Below are 21,189 nucleotides of genomic sequence, written 5' to 3'. Positions count from 1 at the left end.
TGAAGAAGTGTGTTTACCATTTGCAATTCTCCAGTCCTCTGGCACCACCCATTAAACGAGCTCGGATAGAAAACTTGTAAACATTGCCTCTGCAATTTCCACCCTTTTTTTCCCCTCAGTATCCATGCTTGTGTCTTGTCCAGTCACAAGAACACAGGAAATAAGGGCAGACATTTACTATGTGGCTCATCAATAATGTTAAACCATTCAAAACAATTATGGTTTATGTGTCTTTATTGCCATACAGTGCAAAGCACAGAGGCACAGTATTAAAACAAGAACAGCAACATCATCAGACAATACAGAGATAGGAATCACACTATATTTCTGACAAGTTTTCTAAAAGTCACTACATTTTCAGTATTCCCAACAAAATCATTTGAAATATCAGCAGTTCTATTGGGGAGAAAACAAACTGTGACTATTAAAATGTGAATCAAATTTCTGTAGTTGATACTGACGATCACCAAAAATATGGTAACTCCGAATAAAGAACTTTTCAAGCTTGGGTAATAAGGTCATGTATCAATTTACTAATTTGAACTAAACCATAAATCAACCTCTTGAAAGGTTGCAATCCAATAATTCTTAATCCCTCATAAAGTATTCCCCTCATGCCTTCCATTTTCCTGGTTACACAGCTTTGCACTCTTTCTATCAGCTGTATATCTTTTTGAAAGTGTGGGTTCCAAACTGTGGGTGCAGACTCCAGGTGTGGGCATACCAGCTGCTTATGGAGTTTCAGATCTTGGGATTGAACTCCACTTTACTCCTCACTCCCTTGATTCCCTGAGAAACCAAAATTTGTTTATCTCAGCCTTAATAGTCATAGACTGTCATAACCTGCAGTGTAGATGGAGGTCCATTGAATCTGCACTGACTCTCTGACAGAGCATCCCACCCAGAACCTATCCCGGTAACCCCACATATTCTGCTAATCCCCCTAACCAATATATTTGGGACACTAACAGGCAGTTTAGCATGGTCAATCCATCTAAACTTTGGAGAATGGGATGAATCGCAAACATGGGGAGGGTGTGCAAACATCATACAGGCAATCACCCAAGGTGGAATTGAACCCGGTTCCCTGGTGCTTTGAGGCAGCAATGCTAACCACTGTGCCACCACTAGTGTATTCAACAATGGAGCATTTCAAAGGATCAGAACCCAATGAGTGCAGAAATGTATTCTCATGTCAGTGCGAAATGATCTGATCCTTACACTGAGCCAGCTTCCGCAATCTCCCAATGTCCACAAAATCAAACCCCTTCAGAATCTTGTATGTTTTAATGTTTTGCCTCTCATGCTTCTAAATCACAGAGAATACAGACCCAGTTTACGAAGGGTCACATCATATGAAACCCTTTCACCCCCGTGGACCAATTTACTGACCCTTCGTTAATGATTGAAGCATAATGAGAAAACCCTTTCCCACAGCGAGTAGTTCAGCTCTGGGATGCATTGTCTGACAATGTGGTGATGCAGCTTCAAGTGAGGCATTCAGAAAGGAATTGGATTGTTAAAGTTACACCAGCAGAGTGGCACTGGTTAGCGCTGCTGCGTCACAGCGCCAGAGACCCATGCTCAATTCCTCCATGGCTGACTGTCTGTGTGGAGTTTGCACATTCTCCCTGTATCTGCATGGGTTTTCCCCAGGTGCTCCAGTTTCCTCCCATAGACTAAAGATGTGCAGAATAAATGGATTAGACATGATATTTTGCCCCTTAGTGACCCAAGATGTGTAGGTTAAGAGGGTTAGCCATGGGCAAAAGATGTTCTTCCAGAGAGTCAGTGCAGATGCAATGGGCAAATGGCCTCCTTTTACACTGTGGATTATGCGGGATCCAATGGACTCTCAGTGCTTCCATTTGTGAAGCCAAGGATCCTATCCACTTTGCAAGCGACAGTCCTAAACTGTCTCACTTTCAAATATCTTCCTGAATCTACTCCCTCTGAGCCTGCACACTGTTTCGAACTGGACCATTCAGTTTATTTTGCCTCTCCCCATCTCTTCTATGAAAAGGCAGCACTGTTCCTGAGTGTGGGATTAATAATGTGTCTCTTCCATAATATCAGTGAGAACTGATACTGCAGCTTCTGTTTCTCCAAGAGAATCTTTCTGGCTAAAGCTGGAATTTACAAGGATTTCTGTCACTGAGACATTGTCTGGCCGTCTGTTTCTCACCACCCTAACTCACTCTGAATCTGTCTCTCCCTCCACCCACTCTCATCCACTCTATATGAAGGCGGGATATTGTTGTTTAGTGACTGAGTGCACACAATCTGTATCTTCATCTGATCAAATAGAATTCAGCTTGTGAACAATATCATCATTTCAACCAGTTCTGGGTTAAATCAGGCACAGCTCTGATTGGCTGCAGCCCCCTGAATCTGGGGAGCAGACACTGTGAGCATTGCTGGCCTCAGAGGCTTTTACAGTTACTGAGCTGGGAAACTCCAACTAATCCCTGAGAATCTACAGCACAGAGCGAGAGGAGAGGAAAGCCCGTCCTGGGAGCTGTCAATCTGAGACACAGTTTGACCCTGTCAATGTGCAGATGTGAACCTGCTCCTTCCATTCTCAAACTGTTATAACGAGGAATACAGAACGCCCAGTAATGACCAGCTTGTTGCAATGTGTTTGAATGAACATGATGTGATATCACCGAAGCAGCATTTTGAAATATTCATTCAATGTATTCTGATGAAATGTATTTTTATGCTCTGTGTGCATTCTTATGCCATTGCATAAGAATCTTCCTCTGACATGAGACCGTATTTTGTCTTTGTGCCTTGATGCTGCTTTTAAAAGAAAATGTTCATGTTATGAATTTTCTCATCGAACCACAGGAAGAATTATAGAAAAATAACAGCACAGAAGGAAGCCATTGAACCTATCCTGCCATGCCAGTCCAAGGACCCAGCAAGAAATCTCACAATACCAGGTGAAAGTCCAACAGGTTTATTTGGTAACAAAGCTTGCTGCTCCTTCATCAGGTGAGCGGGAGTTCTATTCACAACAGGGCATATAAAGACACAAATTCAATTTACAAAATAATAAGGACACCCAGGTGTCCTTTCCAAGCCCATCTTCCTGCACCCAGCCCGGAGCCATGCAGCTGAATGCACGATGGAGATCCAAATACTAAATGCCAAAACTTTGCAAACCTTCTTTGAGCCAGTGGCTGCCCTGAAGCAGTAGAGTTAATATTTCAAATCGCACTCGCTGCGAGCAGGGTTCGAACCTGCGCGGGGAAACCCCATTGGATTTCAAGTCCAACGCCTTAACCACTCGGCCATCGCAGCTGCTTATTTGTTGTTGTGATGTAATCGCCTTAGCAACATTCACAGACCTTTATCAGGCACCGGAATGATGCAGAGCACAGCGTGTGAGTTGAAATCTGTTCGTCTCCTTTTAATTTGTATCTTTGTCTCTGATCCAGAACTCATTCACTAGTTCAGAGACTTGTTATTCTTTTTCAATAACCTTTCATTAAAATCAAATTGAACCCGAATTCTGCATCCGAAAAATAAAGTCCACTTCATTTCAGTCAAATGGTGCGTGTAAACCACAAGAGGGCGCCGATAATGTCCAATATACATTACCAATGCGATGGCCGGGAATCGAACCCGGGTCAAGGCAGCTATGCTCACCACTATACCACCATCGCTCACTCTGCGTAAGCAGTTGTTATTTTCATTCGTTATAATTACAAAACTACCTTAGTTGCTGATTTCAGCAGACACCAGGTGTGTCCTTGGCCCACTTTTTAAACCTGAACTTCGCTTGTCTCGTTTCTCTGGACAGTTTGAGCCACCTTTTTGCTGTTGTTTCTGACTGATAACTCTGATTAGATTTGCAGTTCATTTGAACAAAGTTTCCACTGAACGGAAATTGAAGCTGGATTTTATGTTAGAAACACATGGATGATGAGAATATTTGGTGTTTTTTTTTTAGGAGTGTCCCCCTTCTGTTCTGTCCAGAGATAGCCAATTAAATAAGTCAAAACTCTGGGTCAGGAACTGACCCTTGGTCAAATGCTCGCACAGTCACCACAACACCACCTGGCTCTGTCTCCCCCTCTGTATTTATAGAACGAATACACAAGCAATCAAGTGGCAGAGAAATCACAGCTGAGAGAATTATATAACCGACATTCCCGTTCTGGGAGTTTTACACTTTCCGATAGATCGGGGTGAGCAGGGTCGCCCAATCAGAAAGCAGATCCTTGGGACATGGAATTTGATTAATATCATGTTTTGCAATCATGTTAATCGGTCAGAACCATGTTGATGTTATTTCACTCCAATCTATGAAGGTTTGATTGAATCGTGACCTTGTTGCACAACTTTCGTTCAGCCAGGAGATGGCAGCAGGGAACAATAATTTGGATTTGCTGTGTGTGTCAATAAATCGAGTCATAGAGGTTCACAGCATGGAAAAAGGTTCTTCGGCACAACATGTCCATGCCGCCCAATTTTTGCCATTAAGTTCGTCCCTATTGCCCGTGTTTGGTCCATATCCCTCTATATCCAGCTCACCCATGTAAATGTCTAAATTATTTTTAAAAGACAAAATTGTACCCGCCTCTACTACCTCTGGCAACTCGTTCCACACACCACTCTGTGTGAAATAAATTGCCCTTCTGGACCCTTTTGTATCCCTCCCCTCTCATCGTAAACCTATGTTCTCTAGTTTTAGACTCCCTTATTGTGGGGAAAAGCTGTTGGCTATCTACCTTATCTATTTCCTCATTATGATATAGGCCTCGTTATATCACCTCTAGGTCTCCTGTGCTCCAGGGAAAAAAAAAGTTCCAGTCTATCCAGCCCCTCCTTATAACTCAAACCATCAAATCCTGGTAGCATCCTAATACATCTTTTCTGCACTCTTTCTAGTTTAATATCCTTCCTTCCCATAATAGGGTGACCAGAACTGTACACAGTACTCCAAACGTGGCCTTACGAATGTCTTGTACAATTTCAACAAGATGTCCCAACTCCCATGTTCAATGTTCTGACCACTGAAACCAAGCATGTCGAATGTCTTCTTCACCACCCTGTCCACATGTGACTCCACTTTCAAGGAGCTATGAACCTGTACCCCGAGATCTCTTTGTTTTATAACTCACCCCAACGTCTTACCATGAACTGAATAGGTCCTGTCGTGGTTTAATCCACCTAAATACATCACCTTACATTTATCTAAATCAAATTCCATCTGCCATTCATTGGCCCATTGACTCAATTGATCAAGATCCCACTGCAATCCGAGGTAACCTTCTTCATTGTCCACTCTGCCACCAATCTTGATGTCATTTGCCAACGTACTAACCATGCCTCCTAAATTCTCATCCAAATCATTAATATAAATGATGGGGTAGGATGAGTGACTTTGCGGATGGCATAAAGATTGGCTGGGTGGTGAAAGGGAGGCTGAGTTTCTTAGTCTGCAAGAAGATATAGACAGGATAGTCAAACGGGCGGATATGTGGCAGATGGAATTTAACCCCGAAAGATGTGAGGTAACACACTTTGGAAGGAATAATTTGGCAAGGAAGTATTCAATGAAGGGCATGGCACTTGGAAGTTCTGTGGAACATAGGGACATTGGCGTGTTTGTCCATAATCTCTGAAGGTAGAAGGGTATGTTAGTAGGATGGTGAAAAAAAAACATATGGGGCACTTGTCTTTAACAATCGGGGCATCGACTGCAATAAAATGTCATGTTGGCGTTGCATAGAACTTTGGTGAGGCCACAGCTAGAGTACTGTGTGCAGTTTTGGTCGCCTCAAGATAGGAAGGATGTGATTGCACTGGAGGGGATGCAGAGGAAATTCACCATGATGCTGTCTGGGATGGAACATGTAAGTTCTGAAGGGAGATTGGGTAGGCTTGGATTGTTTTCTTTAGAGCAGAGAATACTGAGGGGGGACCTGATCGAGGTGTACAAAATTATGAGGGCATCGACAGAGTGGATAGGAAGCAGCTGTTCCCCTTGGTTGAAGGGTCAGTAAAAAGAGGACATTGGTTCAATGTGAGGGGCAGGATGTTTAGGGTGGATGTGCGGAAAAACATTTTTACCCAAGGGTAGTGACGGTCGGGAATGCGCTGCCTTGGAAGGTGATGGAGGCAAGTTGCCTCACAACCTTTAAAAGTATGTGGTCAGCAATTGGCATATCATAACATTCAGGCCTATGGGTCAAGTGGTGGTGGATGCGATTTGATTGGAGGTCAGATGTTTCTTCGATGTCAGAGCAGACTCGATGGGCCGAAGAGCCTCTTCTGTACTGCATGATTCTATTATTCTATAAACAAATTCACTATGAACCGTATCAATGTCAGCCATATTCCTTGCCAGTTCTCAGACAGGCACTGATTGGTTCGAAGTTTGTTTCATTTTCCAGGATCCAGCTCAATTAAATAAATGTATTTCTTATGTTCTGTGTGTCATTAATAAAAATCTTCCTCTGACGTGAGACCTTGTTTTGTCCTTGTGCCCCTGTTGATGCCTTTGTCATTCTGCTCATGCTTTGATTTTCCTCATGGCACCTTAGAAAGAACCAGAGAAATGTAACAGCACCGAAGGAACCCATTCGGCCTATCTTGTCCTTGCCAGACTGAGGACACTCAGGTGTCCTTTCCAAGCTCACCTTCTTGTTATGTAGCTGAAAGCATGCTGGAGATCCAAATAATTCTTTCCAAAAAAATAGGATTTGCAACTCTGTGGCTGTCTAAAGCAAACATTTCCAATCACACTCGCTGGCAGCGGGGCTCGAATCTGCACGGAGAAACCCCATCGGGTTTCAAATCCAACGCCTTAACCACGCGGCCACAGCAGCTGCTTATTTAACAAATGAAAGCAAATCACTGCGGATGCTGGAATCTGAAACCAAAAGAGAAAATGCTGGAAAATCTCAGCAAGTTTGGCAGCATCTGTAAGGAGAGAAAAGAGCTGACGTTTCGAGTCCAGACGACCCGTTGTCAAAGCTTTGACAAAGAGTCATCTGGACTCGAAATGTCAGCTCTTTTCTTTCTTTACAGATGCTGTCAGACCTGCTGAGATTTTCCAGTGTTTTATCTTTTGGCAGATCTTATTTGTCAGAATAATGTAACCACCTCAGTAAAGTTCATATTAACTTCATCAGGCACCAGGATTGCGCAATGCACAGTGCGGGAGCTGAAATTTGTTCCTCTACTTTTACTTTGAGTCTTTGTGTCTGGCTGAAAATTCATTTATTCGGTCAATGACTTGATTTTCTATTCCAATATTTTTCATTTAAAAAGAATCATGTCCGAACAAAAAATGAAAAAGGTATCTGCATTTTATTTCATTCCTGTCAAATGTTTCGTTCGCCCTGTTTTTGTCCACTCAGTTTAAAACACAAGAGGCCGTGGATAAGGTTCAAAATAAATGACCAATGCATTGGCCAGGAATCAAACCTGGGTCATCTGCTTGGAAGGCAGTTATGCTCACCCCTATACCACCATCGGTCACTCTGCTTAAACAACTGTTATTTTCATTAGTTATAATTACGGAACTTCCTGAGTTGCTGATTTCATCAGATACCAGATGTGTCCATAGCACAGTTTGTAAACTGAACGTGGCTTGTCTCGTAGTTCTGGACAGTTTAGGCCACCTTTCTTTTTACTATTGTTTCTGACTGAGAACTCATTGATTAGTTTTGAGGCCTTTAATTTCATTTAAACAACATTTCAGCTGAAAGCAAATTGAATGTGGATTTTCCATTAGAAACACAGCGATGATGAGAATTTTTAGTCAATTTTATTTTAGGAGTGCCCACCTACTGTTCTGACCTGCGATAGATAATTAAATGAATTACCACTGTGATGGCCAGGAACTGACCCTTGGTCAAATGTTCGCACAGTCACTATCATCACTCACCTGGCTCTGCCACCCCCTCAATCTGAAAGTCCAGCTCTGACAGTGAATCTGGTCACCTTCGGGCCCAATCGGAGGATGGTCAGAACATGTCTGTCACTGTCAGAAACTCCATTATCAGCGAGTGGGGGATGATTATTTAACTGGCTGTCACTGGTTGTTGAGGTTGTGATTTACTGTTACCTGTCAGTGCAGGAAAAACAAATAAAACAGGAAAATTGAGAGACTCCGAGAGCAGTTAATTTGTATCTTCACCCTAAAGAAACACAATGATGTCTGCAACCGCTATAATAACTGAAAAAAACAGATATAACTGGCTGTTGCCGCGGAATCTGGTTTACAGCTGTGGCCGTACACCCCATGGACTGCAGCGGTTCCAGAAGGCAGCTCATCACCACCTACCCAAGGGCAATTAGGGATGGGCAACTAATGCTGACCCAGACAGCGACACTCACATTCCATGAATGAATTCAAAGACAATCTGCGGGGAGCGGGCTTCAGAGTGTTTAACAGTTACTGAGGCGAAAAACTATAACGACGCCCCCGGGATACAGAGCAAAGGCGAAAAGGAGGAGAAATTCCGTCCTGGGACCATACAGTTGGTAAAAGTTTTGTCCTGTGAATGTGTAGGTGTGAATATTGTGTAAGAGAGAGTGTATGAAAGGGACGGGGGAGTCAGACTAATCCAACTGTGTTTGTGTGTCTGTTCTGATCATGAGATCACCGAGTCTCTCTTGTGTAAAATAAAACAATTTTCCAATCAAAGATTCCCTTAATCCCCCTGCTGAGCCCCAAAGTGAGATTTCAAGGCAAATGTTTCGCTAAATTCAAGATTTCAGTGGAAAAGTAGAGAACATGTCAGCTATCGCGATCAGTGCAGCAGTAAAACGGGTTTCAGTGGAAAATGGAGTCCTCAGTTCGAGTGAAACCTTTTCAACAGCAAACATTCGTGTGTCACAGACATGAAGGATGTGAGCTGGATCTCTGGAGAGGCGGAATTTCATTGCAATGGGACAGTTTGTGAGGAGCGAGAAACACAGAGAGGTTGGAGGAGCCGGGAGCTGACAGCAGCTTGTCTCTGCTCCGTCCGCTCTCTGCCTTTAAGTTGCTCTGTGCCGCCACCACTGGCTTCATTTCGGATCCAGTTCTGACTCACACAGATTTTCCACACACTCTCGGATATGACTGAAACTGCAGCCGCCGAAACGGCTCCTCCAGCCGCTCCCGCTCAAGTGAAGTCTCCCAGGAAGAAGAAGGCGGCTCCCCGACCTGCGACAGCCGGTCCCAAGTTAGGCGAGCAGATCCTCAATGTTGTGGCGGGATGCAGCGATCGCAAGGGGATGTCCCTGGCCGCGATAAAGAAAGCTTTGGCTGGCAGCGGAGTGGATGTGGGGAAGCGCGGCTCCCAGATCAGGTTAACTATCTAGAGGAAGGTGGAGACAGGGTCTCTGGTGCAGACAAAGGGACAGGGCGCCTCCGGCTCCTTCAAACTCACTAAGAAGGAAAGCCCGGGGAAAATGGGAAAGAAGGTGAAGAAACCAACAGCCAAGAAATCTTTAGTAAAGAAAACAGCGGCCAAGAAGGTGACAACAAAGAAAGCAGCAGCCAAGAAACCCGCAGCAAAGAAACCCGCAGCCATGAAACCCGCAGCAAAGAAACCCGCAGCCATGAAACCCGCAGCAAAGAAACCCGCAGCCAAGAAACTCGCAGCAAAGAAACTCGCAGCAAAGAAACCCGCAGCAAAGAAACCCGCAGCAAAGAAACCCGCAGCAAAGAAACCCGCAACAAAGAAACCCGCAGCAAAGAAACTCGCAGCAAAGAAACCCGCAGCAAAGAAACTCGCAGCAAAGAAACCCGCAGCAAAGAAACTCGCAGCAAAGAAAGCAGCAGCAAAGAAACTCGCAGCAAAGAAACCCGCAGCAAAGAAAACTCCAGTGAAGAAATCAACAGTGAAGAAAACAAGCAGCAAGAAGGCGGCAACTCCAAAAAAGGCGGTGAAGAAAGCAGCCCTGAAGAAAAAGTCTCCGGTGAAGAAGGTGACGGGCGGAAAGTCTGTCAAAAAAGCGACTAAATCGAAGACCAAACCCAAAGTGAAAGCAGCAAAAGCGAAGAAAGCGTCAGGAAAGAAGTGAAACAACCCGAGCAAATTGTAAACCTCTGAACCCAAAGGCTCTGCTGAGAGCCACCCACATCTCTCAGGAAAGAGCTGATCCCGCAAGGAAATGATTCCTGTCCCGCGGCCCGGCTCATTCTCAATAGAGATCATTTCAAATTCAGACTGAAGCAAAACACAGCAGATGCTGAATTTCATTTGAATTTGACATTTGTTCAATCGCCACTTTCTCTCATAATAAAGATGTCTGGTAGATTCAATGTGAGACAGTAACACTGGCGGCTAAATACCGCATTGCAGCCTAATTTTTAACCGAATCCTTGCAGTGCTGAAGGAGGCCAATCGTCCCATCGAGTCTGAACCGACCTCAATCCCACCCAGTCCGGATCCCCATTACCCTATTGATTGACCGGACTGACCCCCTGACACTCCGGGTCAATTTAGCATGGCCAATCAACCTAACACGCACTTTGGTGTGCGGGAGGAAACCGGAGAAAGCCGAGGGAGAATGTTCAAACTCCACACAGACAGTGACCTCAGCCCGGAATCGAACCCAGGTGCCTGGCGCTCTGAGACGGCAATTCTTAGCCAAACATCAATGTCAGGACTGGGATTTGAACCCACGCCTCGAAAGGAGACTGCGGCCTTCGACCGCTCGGCCATTCTGACTCCCTTAATTTTAACACAGGAGATTGCCCCAAACAGCTTCAATAAAGTGTTTGCAAACAGCGAGAAGCAGATGTGTGTGAGGATGTTCCGGAGGAAGATTCTTGCTATAGAATCGACTGTGTTTAGGTCGGAATATTACTGACTGGGAATTATTACGGGACCAGGTTTAAAAACACAAAAGAACAAAGTCACGACCCGAAACGTTAACTCTGTCTCTCTCTCTCTCTTCACAAAAGCTGCCGGAGCTGCTGATTATTTGCAGCATTTTCTGTTTTGATTCCATATTTCAAAGCTGCGGGTTTGTGGAAACACATGTTTGTGACGGGTTTGTTTGGGGAGCTGTGTTTCGCTTCCATTGTTCATAAACGGGTTGAAATTGGCGGTTGCAGAAACTGGAGGTGGAGCTGAAAGATCAGGGGCCGTTCTGTGTGTATGTGTGTCAGTCCGGCTCTCTCCTCCCTCCCGCTCTGTGTTTAATCTTCACTCTGTCTCCTCCCCTCTCAGCTCTCTCACTCCGCCTTTCTCAGTCAGGTCGGGGCGGGCTGTATAAAAGGAGCCTGAAAGATTTCCTCTCATATTGTGCAGAGATCTGAGTGAAGAATCATCATGTCAGGCAGAGGGAAAGGACAGTAAGAAGTCTCACAACACCAGGTTAAAGTCCAACAGGTTTATTTGGTAGCAAATACCATCAGCTTTCGGAGCTTGCTGCTCCTTCGTCAGATGGAGTGAAAATCTGTTCTCCAACAGTGCACAGAGACACAGAAATCAAGTTACAGAATACTAATTAGAATGCAAATCTCTACAGCCAGCCAGGTCTTAAAGGTACAGATAATGTGGGTGGAGGGAACATTAAACACAGGTTAAAGAGATGTGTATTGTCTCCAGACAGAACAGCTGGTAAGATTCTGCAAGATCAGGGGGAAAGCTGTGGGGGTTACTGATAATGTGACATAAATCCAACATCCCGGTTTAGGCCGTCCTCGTGTGCGGAACTTGGCTATCAGTTTCTGCTCAGCGACTCTGCGCTGTCGTGTGTCGTGAAGGCCGCCTTGGAGAACGCTTACCTGAAGATCCAAGGCTGAATGCCCGTGACTGCTGAAGTGCTCCCCCACAGGAAGAGAACAGTCTTGCCTGGTGATTGTCGAGCGGTGTTCATTCATCCGTTGTCGTAGCGTCTGCAGGTACCTGATACGCTGCATGAAAGGATGTCCCGAGGCATGGCACATTGGGGAAACCATGCAGACGCTACGACAACGGATATCAGTGGTATAATTACTTCTTAGGAATTCGCAAGGGCAAGGGGATCACAGTGTCCGTGTATGAATATAAGGGGTTAATTCACATTCACTGAAAATGAGTGAATCTCCATCACTCTCTCTCTCTCACACACACACACCCACACAACCTCTCACAGACCAACACTCACACATCTCCCACCACGACAGATGGCGAAATTCAAAATCAATAAAAATATCTGGAATTAATGGCCTTGAATCAACTTTCGTAAAAAAAGACAACTGAAGCACTAATGCTCTTCAGGGAAGGAATTCTTACCTGGACTGGCTTACATACAACTCCCGACCCACAACAATGTTGTAGGCCCTCGGAGGTGGCCTACCAAGCCACTCAGTTCAAAGCAAATTTGGAGACCTTGGCCTTGTGGAATCATCGCTGAAATCTGAAACTTAGCTCGTATTCTGGGGACCCGGGTTCAAATCCTGACAAGGCAGTGGAATTTGAATTCAATAAAAAATATGTGGAATTAAGGATCTCCTGATGACTATGAAACCTTTGTCGATTGTTGTATTAATCTATCTGGTCCTCCAGGGACCAAAATCTGCCGTCTTTACACAGTCTGGCCGACATGTGATTCCAGAGCCACAGCAATGTGGTTGACTCTCAATTGCCCGCAGGCAACTAGAGTTGGGCAATAAATACTGGTCAGCCAGTGGCACCCATGTCCCATGAATTAATTTTTAAAAAAATGCAAGCCCAGTCAGCGACGCTGAAAAAATGCATTGAAGATTCAGAATGAGGAGATCCATCAACTCGTTTACAATCCCAGAGTTTGCAAATATAGAATGGATTCCAAACTACTTTACTGTTCCGGGAGCTGACCGCCAGAACAAATTGCTTCCACACGCACAGTTCTACCAACAGAATCAGAAAGATCCCAATCCTCGAAAATCAGCGGATAATGCAAAACATATTCTGAATATGGCACAGATATAAAGGTAAAGTCACCATAATCCCAAATGACCATCCGCTGTTCCCCATCTCAACAGGGAGAGCTTAATGGTGTTGATTTAGCCTCAGGATTACTACACCTCAGGCGAGGGGCAAGGCTGAAAATATCTAACAGTATATCTGCATTTTCTTTGCCGTAAATTTGTATAAACTTCTTGTTTTCAGTTATAAACTGGAGGATACAGTATGTTTTATTAACGGCACTTAAAAACTGTCCTGCCACCTTCAATGACATATACACATGTCCAAATATGTCCTGCTGTTCTTGCACCCCCTTTTGGAATGAAATCCTTTATTTTATATTGTCGCTTTGTGTTATTCCCACCAAAATGAATCACTTCATTCATCATCTACCACATGTCCTCCCATTCCACCAACCTGTCTGTGTCCTTTCGGAGTTCGACTGGAATTTCTGTAGCTCTTTTCACAACCATAGGACGTCCCAAAATATTTTAATGATGATAAAGTATTTTTGAAATGTAATCGCTGCCCAATTGCTGAACTTTTCAACTGTCTGTTCGACGACATCAGAAATTGCCAGATGGGAACGGGGAATAGTTGCTGCAGCAATGTCTCTGTGGCACAAAGAATGGCATTTTTGATTTGATTTCATTTGATTTATTATTGTCACATGTGTTAACATACAGTGAAAAAGTATTGTTAAAGTATTGTTTCTTGTGCACTATATAGACAAGGCATACCATTCATAGAGAAGGAAACAAGAGAGTGCAGAATGTAGTGTTACAGTCATAGCGAGGGTGGAGAGAAAGATCAACTTCATGCAAAGTAAGTCCATTCGAGGGAAGTCTGTGAGTTCGGAAGTTCAGGATGCAGTCGCAGAGGGAGGTGCTGAGGCCCAGGCCACAGAGTTTGGAGATGAGTTTCGTGGGAATAATGGTGTTGAAGGCTGAGCTGTAGTCAATAAATAGGAGTCTGACAGAGGTATCCTTGTTATCTAGGTGTTCCAGGGTTGAGTGCAGGGCCAGGGAAATGGCGTCTGCTGTGGACCTGTTTGCGGCAGTGGGTACCAGCATGTTAGACTGCTAGTCATTGTCTTGTGAAATGTTCAAAGGTTGTGGGTCCGAATCTCATCGGAGTCAGCTTTCTGGGTAAAATTTGAAGAAATTAGGAACTGGTGTGTCAATCTTCTCAGAGAAGCGAAACTGCCGCCTCGAACTTGGAGGACATTCGGCCCATCAAGCCGACACCGACAACAATCCCACCCAGAATGAATCCCCGTGACCCCATATGTTTACCATGCTCATCCCCCTGACACTAAGGGGCTATTTAGCATGGCCAAATCAGCGAATATAGCATTAATTTTCATGGCTGACCTGCCGATTCTGGAAAGACAAAATCTGCCACTGGCGTCTGCTTTGGAGCTTCTGAAACCACATGTTGACATGGTGGCAAACTCGTGTCCAAAGCGGGTGCCCTGATTTGAATTGATTGTCAGATCGAGTTTCTCAGAGGATGAGAATTATGGGAATATGGAATTGTTCTGGACTCTTCTCTCCAAGCTTGTGTGTTCAAACTTCATCTTGGTTCCGTGAACCTCAAAACACTGAACGAACCATCACCGACGAGAATGGGATTCGAACCCACGCGTGCAGAGCACAATGGATTAGCAGTCCATCGCCTTAACCACTCGGCCACCTCGTCACGCAATGACTTCTCACCAAGCTTTGACAAAGGGCTCGAAATGTCTGGGCTTGAAATGTCAGCTCTTTTCTCTCCTTGCGGATGCTGCCAGACCTGCTGAGATTTTCTAGCGTTTTCTCTTTTGACTTCTCACCAAACCAGGGTGTTTTAACACCCGTAACAAAGAACATATTTCTCCCGCAGGATAATGCTGTGTTGCTGCTTTCTTGTTAATCCGGTTCGCTGCTACTCTTCCATTCGATGTGTAACCACAGAAAGTAAAGAGGGAGACAGTTCCATTCCCTGGTCCCAGTTTGATTTTGAAATCACCGAACATAACCCGGATGTAAAATGCAGCAAGCAGTCTGAGCTTGTGGCGCAACGGTAGCGCGTCTGACTCCAGATCAGAAGGTTGCGTGTTCAAATCACGTCAGGCTCATGAAGCTTTTCTACGTCGGATTTTGTGTCTGGTTAAAATTGTTATCTTGGTAAAGTTGATTGTTTGCGATTGTTCCCGAAATGACAAATTTCAAAACGATGGTAGAAATGATATTTTAGGGATGCTTCCGGTTCGCATGCTCAGTTTTGTTTTTGCACAGTTTTATATCTGAAACAATGTTTCAGAGTTGTGAGGTGTTCATTGCTTGTAAAATTAAAGCAAGGTCCACAGACTCAGATGTTCCTATGGGTCATCAAAGGAGACAGCTGACTGTGGCGATTTAACAGGATGATTCACACGTCAAGAGAGGAGCAAGGCTTCGAAGCCGTGCCTTCATGAACAATCTCAACCGATACAGGAATTAATCCCGTGCTTTTGGCTGAATAAGCTGTCCAACCATTTAATGAAAGGGCAACTCTCCGAAAGCCCATGCTACCAAATAAACCTGTTGGACTTTCACCTGGTGTTGTGAGACTACTTCCTGTGAACCTGGGACATATGCGCTGTGTTCCCAGTTAATGAAAATCAAGATGATGAAACAAATTTACTGTCGGGAAAACCCAGATTTACCTTTGGGCAGCAGCCGAATGTTACGATTCGATGTTCGTGAGAACATGACAGCAGATGATGGTTTCGATCCATCGACCTCTGGGTTATGGGTCCAGCCACTCTGCCCCGAAACGTTGCCGCTTCCTGTCTATTCCTGTTGCGCGGGTGAGAGGAAACTATTCATTGTATTTGTATTTCAAACAAGACCCACGTGTTGGGAAGCGCACCCTGGCTGGACAATAACACTTAACATCAGCCCGAATCAAACAGACAGAGAAAGACACACAGAGAAGCAGTAAGAGATGATCAGGACACACACAGAGCGATAGACAGAGAAGGTACCCAACAACCCAACAAGATACTGAGATGGAACAATTGATTATGTTTGAAAAGGGATCTTCTGTTACATAAAGATAGACCTTGTTTCAAAATTAATTTCATGTAAGTGTAACTGCACTCTCTGCTGTGTAACTGTTCTCTCTGTTGTGAAACTGTGTCTCTGCCGTTGACAGATCTTTGCTGTGGTTGTGTCAAATTCATCCCTGTTGTGTAAATATATTCATAAGACATGGGAGCAGAATTATGCCACTTGGACCTTTAAGTCTGCTCCACCATTCAATCATATATTTCCCTCATCCTCATTATCCTGCCCTTTCCCCATAACCCATGATCCCCTTATTAATCAAGAATCTATCTATTTCTGTCTTAAAGACACGCAATGACCTGACCTCCACAGCCTTCTGCAGCAAAGAGTTCCACAGATTCACCACTCTCTGGCTGAATAAATTCATCCTCATCTCTGTTTTAAAGAATCGTCCCTTTTGCCTGAGGTTGTGCCCTCTGTTTCTAATTTTTCCTATGAGAGGAAACATCCTCTCCATGATCCGGGCCTCGCAGTATCCTGTAAGTTTCAATAAGATCCCCCCTCATTCTTCTAAACTCAAACGAATACAGATCCAGGGTCCTCAACTGTTCCTTATACGACAAGCTCTTCATTCCAGGGATCATTCGTGTGAACCTCCTCTGGACCCTTTCCAAGGCCAGCACATCCTTCCTTAGGTATGGGGCCCAAAACTGCTCACAATATTCCAAATGGGGTCCGACCAGATTCCCGGTTATGTAAATATGTGCCATCTTGAGCAGAATTTTTATTTTCTGTTCTGCAAAGGTGTTTCTTGTTGTGTGAAATGTTCTCTGTTGTTCAGTGAAGATGTTTTCTGTGGGAAAACAATCAACAGGAATTTCAAGGCCGCCATTTCTGAGGCTTGGTTTCAAGTCCAGACTTATTTCGGCCGAATGGCCTACTCCTGTTTCTTTATTTGATCAATAATTCTGTGTATGAAATCAGTTAATTTAATTTTCACCAGCTGCCATGGTGGGACTTACTCCATGCCTCCAAAGATCAGTGCGGGCCTCTGGTTTACCAGCCCAGTGACATAACCTTTCATCCCTGTAAACAAAAACACTTCATTCAGCTCATTATTAAACCTCGTCCTGAGGAAATTAGAATTACCTCCACAGAATTTCAATCACCCAATCAATACAAAGCATTTTGCTCCAGTTGGGATCAATAATTTATGCAGATCAAACAGATATTGTGGAATTGTTCAGAGCTAAGATTATTTTAGAATTGAAGTAATAAAATAACAAGGACGTACATTCTGAGAAAGCACCCTGCAATGTTTGGAAGAAAATGTGGATTTAATATGACGTGGGAGATCGGTTCCCAGGAAGCTCCACCAGAAACGACCGTGACAGAACTCAAACCTGCAATTTTCTGATATCATTACTACAAGCACCAAAGTCAGACACTTTATCCATAAGGCCACGCAGTCGGCTCATAACTACTGCAACCTGATGTTAGTACCATGTGAATAAATACTGTGAAAATATTCTTTTTGTTCTATCTCTAGATGATCCACTGATTCCTAGATCCCTGAAAATACAAGGGAAAGCTCCAGCTGCCGTACATTGTATTTTTTGATGATAAAAGAGCCTTTCACTCTGTGAGTTGCAAAGATGCATGAAACATGAGTGATGCTGTACTAATGTATGATTATAAGAGCAGCAAGACAATGTTGGAGCTGTACAAAACTTTGGTGAGGCCATAGTTGGAGCACTGAGTGCAGTTCTGGTCAAATCACTGGAGAAAGGATATGATTGTACTGGAGAGGGTGCAGAGGCCATTCACCAGGATGTTGACTGGGATGGAGAATTTGAACTATGAAGAGAGACTATATTGGCTCGCGTCATTTTCTTTACAGCAGAGAAGGCTGAGGGGAGACCTGATTGAGGTATATAACATTATGAGGGTTATGGAAAGGGTGGATAGGAAGCAGCTGTTCCTCCTAGTTGCAGGGTTGATACCAAGGAAGCAGAATTTTAAGGTGAGGGGCAGAAAGTTTAGAGGGGATTTGAGAGAAACATTTTTTCATCCAAAGCATGGTCAGAGTCTGGATTGCAATGCCTGGAGAGGTAGTAGAGGTGGGAAAACTCACTAATTTTACAAAGTATGTGGATGAACACTTGAAATGTCATAACTTTCAATGCTACGAGCCAAGTGCTGGAAGGTAGGAATACTTGTAGATTTAATGTAGGTTTGTTGGTGCAGATGTGATGGGTCAAAGCGCCTCTTCTGTACTGTATGACTCTCGCTATTATCGTCAGACTTGGCTTCTCATGGACATGTGTCACCACCCTCTCCCCATGGTGGCACAGTGGTTAGCACTGCTGCCTCACAGCGCCAGTGACCCGGGTTTGCTTCCCGGCTTGGATCACTATCTGTGCAGTGTCTGCATGTTTCCCTGTGTCTGCGTGAGTGTTCTCCAGGTGCTCCATTTTCCTCCCACAGTCTGAAAAATGCACTGGTTAGGTGCATTGACCATGTTAAATTCTCCCTCAGTGTATCCGAACAGGTGCTGGAGTGTGGCGACTAGGGAATTTTCACAGCAACTTCATTGCAGTTTTAATGTAAGCCTACTTGCGATGTTAATAAATGAACCTAAAACACTCCACAAATACATGCAGTCAGTGATCCTAACCCAGTGAACCAACACAAACCCCGTTCAGTAAAAACTGCAGCCAAACAAGGTTGTGTCATTGCACCAATTCTCTTTTTCATTTTCCTCACTGCAACACTGCACCTGTTCAGCCTGCACCGTCCTGATGAGAAAGACAAAATCCCGCTTCAGTCATTGAGCTCCAGGCTGCAGGTAAAGCTTGTGTGGGTGCGAACTCAGAAACTTAGCCCCAGCTCACTGAGCATTCCTTCTGAGAAGCAGATGAGACTTTCGTTTGCAACATGCAGAAAACTAAAGATCATTTCCACCATTCCCGACTCGGAGACACCCCCAGAAACAGCATCTCCACATCATCGATTCACTCCACCAGTGATGGCTACGCCTTCAATTCTCAGGGACTCAGCTCCAGAATTCCCTCTCTAAACCTCACTGCCTCCATCTTCCTTTCCTCTCCTTTCATTTCTATCGCGTTTCCTACATTTATTTCCTCCTTCCTTTCCCCCGATTTCTACTTCTCTCACGCTCTGACTTTCACCAATCCTGTTGTTGCTTTAACTATCGTAAGTAAATTAGAGTTGTACAACGGTAATTCTAATAGCGGTTCCGCTTTAAGGATTCTTTACCCGCCTCCAGCTGTCTGATTTCTCATTGGTTTTAGCCGCGGATCGAATGGTATGACGCAATGACGCTGGGCTGGGAGTGACGTTGCTGGAGCCGAACAACAGCGCCGCATTCCGATTGGTGTATGTGTTACAGCGGCGTTCTTCGATTGGTTCAGGCCGATGTCCATCGTGATGTGGGCGGGTGTTGTGTGAAGCATGTCGCTCTATTGGTCAAGATTAAAACGTCATTTCCATTGTTCGCGCACATTTCAGACAGACTGAGCTCACTGATTGGATGATGCAGCCATCACTCAATCGGCGCAGAGCGTCTATTGGATAACAGAAATGACTCAATTTCCGATTGGTTTTCTCAGCTGTCGGTCACAGGTCGGTGACTGTGATTGGACAGAGGGCGGGGGTACACACTGGTCCCATCAGACACCGGGCGGCGGTAAATGTCCGGCCAGTGGCTTCAGTCCCCGGGCCCGGATCCTGAGCCGGCGGTGGGGCTTCGGATGGGGGAAGGGTTTCGGCAGCGCGAATCCCGCCCCGCCCGGCTGTCAATCCGCAGCTCAGGGTTTCGAATGGCGGCTTCCTGTGTAAACATGTCACGCTGCAGCTCCCCAGTCTCGGCGCTGCAAACCCCGTCACACCAATCAGCACAGAGACTGGGATCTTCCTGTGTTCTTGTGTGGGGCGCAGTGCCACACCGGGTTACAGAACCTCACTCTGCATCGGCCAGGGAGAGATACTGGGATCTTCCAGTGCCCTGTGTCTGGGACCAGGGCTTGGTTACTCTCAGTGGGTCTCCCTCATTGTTTGGTTCTAATTGCAGCCTCTCTCTCTCTTGCAGTCAGTCTGGGTGTTCCTGACTGAGCAGAATGGCCTGATCTCACCACACACATTGAGATGGAGGAGCTGCCGCCCGAGACGAAGATGATTGAGAACTCCAGCCTTCTCTACACTCGTTTCCTGAGGCCCAGCCCTTCATTCATCATTAGTTTCCTCAGGTTGTTTAACATCTTCATCTGCTGTGAACACTGACCTGACAATGGGAAGGTATTGGAGCAGGATGGTGCAGTCAACTATGTCAATAGTGGGGGACAGGTGGAGAGATTGTTCAGCTGGGTAAGTTGGCACTCCCCAGTTCCATTCTTCTCTTTCTGGTCTTAAGCACAACATCACCCGCAATGGTTTCTCTTCCCACTCCTGTGCTGTTACCTCCCGAATCCCCCAAGGATCTATCCTTGGCCCCCCACAAGGTGCATTGACTCTGTTCCACCATTCAGTTCGATCATGACTCATTTATTTATTTATCTTGATTGCCGTACAGTCACAGTATTAAAAACAAGAATAGCAACAACATCAGACAATACATAGATAGAAATCACACTATGTTTCTGACAGGTTTTCCAAAAGTCACTGCATTTTCAGCATTCACCACAGAATCAGGCAACGCTTTTGAAATATCAACAATTCTATGTGGGATAAACAAATTGACTATTGAGACATGAACCAAATTTCTGTAGTTTATTATGACACACAAAATACAGTAACTGTGAGTAAAGAACTTTTCAAGCTTGGGTAGTAAGGCCATGTATCACAGAATATTACAGTGCAGAAGAGGCCCTTCGGCTCATCAAGTCTGCACCGATGCATGAAATGCTCTGACCTGAGCACCTAATCCCACTTGCCAGCACTTGGCCCATAGCCTTGAATGTTATGGCATGCAAAGTACTCATCCAGGTACTTTTTAAAGGATGTGAGGCACCCCGCCTCCACCACTTTCCCAGGCAGTGCATTCCTGACTGTCACCACCCTCTGGGTAAAAACATTTTTCCTCAACTCCCCCCTAAACCTCACACCCCTCACTTTTAACTTGTGTCCCCTCGTAACTGACCCTTCAACTAAGAGGAACAGCTGCTCCCTATCCACCCTGTGCATTCCCCTCAATCTTAAACACCTCAATCAGGTTGCCCCCTCAGTCTTCTCTGCTTCAACAAAAA

The 21,189-nt window shown here is 44.9% G+C and overlaps 1 protein-coding gene, 3 non-coding genes and 1 pseudogene across 5 annotated transcripts in view; 3 read left to right on the top strand and 2 right to left on the bottom strand.

The window, feature by feature from the left end:
* The window catches only part of LOC144483578 (uncharacterized), a 210,062-nt gene that overhangs the window by 114,615 nt on the left and 74,258 nt on the right, over positions 1 to 21,189 (top strand). The gene's annotated exons all lie outside the window — the stretch shown is intronic.
* Positions 3,225 to 3,306, bottom strand: trnas-uga (transfer RNA serine (anticodon UGA)). Its single transcript has one exon. It is a non-coding gene; the product is annotated as a tRNA-Ser (tRNA).
* LOC144483562 (uncharacterized) lies at positions 9,085 to 19,786 on the top strand (annotated as a pseudogene).
* trnas-gcu (transfer RNA serine (anticodon GCU)) lies at positions 14,513 to 14,594 on the bottom strand. Its single transcript has one exon. It is a non-coding gene; the product is annotated as a tRNA-Ser (tRNA).
* trnaw-cca (transfer RNA tryptophan (anticodon CCA)) lies at positions 14,941 to 15,012 on the top strand. Its single transcript has one exon. It is a non-coding gene; the product is annotated as a tRNA-Trp (tRNA).

Source organism: Mustelus asterias, unplaced genomic scaffold (assembly GCF_964213995.1).
Source record: "Mustelus asterias unplaced genomic scaffold, sMusAst1.hap1.1 HAP1_SCAFFOLD_76, whole genome shotgun sequence".
Taxonomy (NCBI): domain Eukaryota; kingdom Metazoa; phylum Chordata; class Chondrichthyes; order Carcharhiniformes; family Triakidae; genus Mustelus; species Mustelus asterias.
The sequence above is the reverse complement of the archived record's forward strand: the minus strand, read 5'-3'. Positions and strand labels throughout refer to the sequence as shown.